This window comes from Ischnura elegans, chromosome 1 (genome assembly GCF_921293095.1).
Source record: "Ischnura elegans chromosome 1, ioIscEleg1.1, whole genome shotgun sequence".
NCBI classification, from domain to species: Eukaryota; Metazoa; Arthropoda; class Insecta; order Odonata; family Coenagrionidae; genus Ischnura; species Ischnura elegans.
Window position 1 is genome coordinate 79,308,950 of NC_060246.1, and position 4,882 is coordinate 79,313,831.

A 4,882-nucleotide genomic window follows, 5' to 3' on the forward strand; every position below is an offset into this window, starting at 1 on the left:
AAAGGAGGAGGGCAGGGAGTAGAGGAGGAAAAGTAAAGATGATCTCCGAAATCAATTTCAATCCCGTTGAAATTGGAGCGAAATAAAATAAAATTTTGGGAGCGGAGGGTGGGTGATGGAAAGGGGAACTGGTGGAGGGGTGGGAAGGTATTGGGGGAGGTGGGTGGGTAGGATGAAGAGGAGGAGGGGGAGCCGAAGGAACACTTCGGCCCGGTGGAAGGGGGAAGGAGGTGGCTCCTTGGAAGGAGAGTGAAGAGGAGAGGGAACGGTTTCCATTCGCGGAAAAATAAGAAAGAGAGAGGCAGTCTATCCACACCGCGCCCTCTCGTAGCGGAGGAACGAGAAATTTTCCCAAGTGCTCTGTGATTGGAGCGGGGTGAATATCTCGGTCGGGTGGAGAAAATCGAGCCATTGGGATGAGAGCCTTCGGAAGACGATCCGTCGAACCGAGTGGGAGGGAGAGGGGAATCAAGAGGAAGCAGAAGAAGAATAGAGGACGGGTTGGCATAGTGTGTACAATGGAGTTTTTGTGCGGGCGTGTGGGTGAGATGAGGTGTCACGGTGTGCGGCTGGAGCAATCCCCAAGTGGAATCGAAAAGAATCGAAACGAAATCATTTTCTCTCCGGAGAACTCCGAGATCGAGATGCCTTCTCATTCCCCAAACCCCACCCCACTCCACCTCTCCCCCTCCCACGATCTCTTACAGAGTATTTTTTCTCAGCTGAAGAAATATGGGGGAGGAAGAGGGTGGAGGGATTCGCGGAAGGATTTACTCTTCCAAGGGTTGCGGTAGGAAAAGAAAGATGGAGGATAATAAAGATGTGTACTGTTAATTTTTTGCTGTTTTTATGACCTAAAAGTAGTCAAACTATCCCTAGCTATTATGATTCTCTACCGAAAAATGGTATAATTAATTTCATTTCAAAATTTTTTCGGATGCTTTTCCAGCAAATTATCCCTGGAGAGGCTTTTTGGGATTTCCACCGGGTGACAGGCTTTATATTTGCGATAGGGTGAGAAAGATGGAGGATAGTAAAGATGTGGGTGTTCTGTTAATTTTTTCTGTTTTTAGGAGCTGAAAGTAGTCAAAATAACCCTAGCTATTATGTTTCTCTACCAAAGAATTGTAAAATTAATTGAATTTCAAAATTATTTCTGATGCTTTCCCGGTAAATTATCTGTAGACAGGCCCATCGGGAATTAACCAGGTGACAGGCTGCATGATTGCTGACGTCAGATCAGCCCTGATGACGGAGACCGTTCCGAATTGAATATAGAGGGGAGGTGTTGTGGGGTTATATGGCCAGAATTAACAGGTAATTTCGAGTGATTTACTGGTTTAAATAGGTTTTCAATAGATAACACATCCATTATACCTCCGTATTGAAATAGAAGATGGTTTCACTATTCCGCAATTATGTAAGTGCAACGACCTTTTATTTCAAAATGTCGAACTTCCACCATATCATGCCTGAATCGGTTAGATTAATATCTACGTAATTACTTCCCTCCCAGTTGACCTGGCGTAGCCAAGTAAGTAAACCTACATTAATCATATTTTTACCTTTCTAAATGTGACATTTCTTTAATTTTTTAGGCAATTTTTACTTGATTTTATATTTTCAAATAAGTACACTTTACAGATGCTTTGATGCATCATGTTCCTTGGTTCTACAACAAAACATAACTTTAATAATACTCGTAAATTCCCGACTATAGGTACAAAAACTCGACTAACTTCAGTTGACAATTAGAAAATGAATAACTTGTATCGTTATTACAGTGGTAAAAAGAAGTTGATAAACCAATGTCGCTTATTCTAACACTACGTCTCTTCTCAGTAATTATTGTTTGTACTTTATCATTATGCTCAGAATATCTTTATCACTATATCCCATTAGAAAACATTAATTTCTCCCCTTCGTGGCAAGCATAACGTCCGTCTATCTATTACGGTATTCTGCATTCTATTGGCCCTCCCTCTCCCCTCACTCCACACGCTTTGTTCACACTCAACATCCTCTGCATCTCCTCCAGCAGTTTCCTCTTCTCAATTACTGTATCGAGCTCCTTTTCAAGATCTTCTATTCGAAGGGACTCATCTAAGAAGGGATAGCGAATGTTTGGGGTTAAATATCTACTGAGGGGTAATAGCGAGGCAGGGGTGGGACCACTTTCGTCCGCTCTCATCCCCTGACAATCAAAAGAGTTCCTTACTATGAGGGAAAGCGTGAGAAATGTCCTGTGTATAGACAAAAACAGCTGCTTGGCAATATTATTTACAATCAATGCAATTGTTTTCTTTGCGTGTTCAAAGGAACTTGAATAATTCTTTCAATGGTATTAGGCTCAACTATGTGGAAGTTAATATACGAAAAGTAAAAGGAGTGTGCTCGACTATGCTCAGTGTTGTTGACTGACTGACTAAATCAGTGGAAGTCAACGAAGCCTCCTTTTCATTTTCGAACTTGAATAATTCTAGCCCTAAGGGTCAAGTTAATAAATTGGACCCGTACTGTAAATCTAAGTATTCACTTTTCTTAGCTGTAGTGAAAAAAGTCCATGTGAGATATCAAGCAGACATTTTTCACCAATTGTCATGTATATATTTCGTTTTCATTAATTAATATATTGAAAAATAAAATTTTATGCCATAAAAATCTATTCAACAACGCTTGGGCACAAGATGATATATGCCTGGTAAAAAAATCCGATACTCGATCATCGCGAGTTATAAAAATTCGACTAATTCGTGTCTTTTTACACTGAAATTGGCATCCTGCAGAGTGTTTAGTCTCAACTTACAAAAGATGTTTTATGCTAAATGATAGTGGTGTTTCGCTTATAACTTCACTCTATTTTCAGCTTCATCAACAAGGAAAATTAAAATATACATTTCTTGATATTTTTATTGGAAGTGGTGACTACAGTATTGCTGCTGAAATTTTTTACTTATTTAAAACTTCTCATTTAATAATATAAATGAGCATTCAAGTGAAACAGGCATCAGCCTTTCTCTCAAAATGGACATTGATGGTGCCTAGACAAAATAAAGCGATGAATTGCGTGATAGTAGACGCGGAAGGTAAAAATATACTGCCATCTAACAAATAGCACTTACGTTTATGGCTACAAAATTCACTCCAAACTTCTGTCAAATGAGTTTCTAAATCGTTTACTAAACATTTAAAGCCAAAATACTTTCCCTATCCTATTTTAGATGAAGCCTCAACGATTTAAAAACTTTTTTCGTTTCCATAACAATGTAGAATTCCAACGAAAAAATCCATAAACTCAATGAACAATATTTTCGTCAAATATTGAAGGATTTCTTGATTGTATTTTTTGATGCGGAATAAGCATCAAATTTGAATGCCAATTTTAGCTCAGGATTCGAGAAAGTATGTCCGAGTATTAAAGAAGTTGATGATGAATAGAATCTCAAATTTTTTGAACCTCTGATGAATAAAAATTACGGCCGATATATTATGCGTAGTTACCAAAAAGAAATTCTTACTTAGCTATTGCTAACTCAACTGAAATAATTCTAGGCCACCTTTGTTAATAATTAAAACTCGTACAGATAATTATTTCGCCCGCGACATATCAATTCAGCTGCTATTGAGCCTACGTCCCTTACGCGCTAAAAAATAAAAGAATGGTGATATTGAATGGAAAAATCATAATTTGGAGACCGTTCCACGGAATTGATGTTGAAAAATACTTGAGAATAAATTGGATCGAAGGAAAGGGAAATGATGTGAGAAAACAGAGGCGTCAGAAATGAGTGAAGGGCTCCTTCTCCATATCGCCCCGGCATTTTCATCAACTATCGCGAGGGAGTGGAGGGAGCGGAGGGATCTTGAGAAATCCATTTGATTCGGGGGGAAGGGCCCACAGTCTCTTAAATCGTGTAGTGCGAGCTGAAATAAATTGCTTCAAGAGCTGAAAAATAGTGGAGGAAAGTGTATGTCTATGCGGTGGTAGCATAAGATTAACTGAAGCATGTGGTGAGTTATAAGAAGCCTACTTCGTTCATCATTAAAATATAACAGAAATAAATGAGGGGAATATGCCCAATGGCCACTATCAATACAGATTTTATGCCTGTAAGTGCCGAACGCAGAAGTAGTTTACGCTAACTTCTCACTGATCACCGTAGCCTGTCCCTCTTCAGTAATTTTATGTTTCATTTTATGTTTTATTAGTTCGATACATGGCCTACTAATGTTCATCGTATCCTTTTCCTCTCCTCATATGTTTACCCAGCATCGCTCCCTATAAACCAGGATACTTGTAATTCAGGATTCCTATCACCCACTCCGTCCAATGTTTTTCCTCCGATTTTTTTCTTCCCGTAGATCCCTTCCTCAGACCCTGTCTTTCCTTACTATTTCCTTTTTTTACGGTTACGAAGACTTATAACTTTACTATTCATGAATGGCTTTTTCTATTCGGGTAATCGTAAGACTATATCGTAAGATCGTTGTATTACTAACTATCTAAAGTTTTTGACAAAGTTGATATCTAAAGATCTTAACCAAGGTTTCGTAGGCTAGATCTTTTCAGAATAAAAGACATGTCCACTAAATTCCGCTTTATTCTTCTGTTTTTAATATTTATCCACATTTTCTCTTACTTATACGAAGAAAAAAAAAGAAGTTTCGCTTGCATCTTGAGCTTTGGGGTTGGAAATCCAAGGCTAGTATTTGGCCTCCCGAAAGAATTTTCATATAGGCTGTACAAGTTGTAGCTTTTAATCATTCGTATAAAAAATATTTAGACCAAATTATTTAAAGTTAGTAGGTATATCAAATGTGAATTGATAATTTTTTCGCGTTAAAACACAGGTTTGGACCCATATCATTGTCATATAGCCAT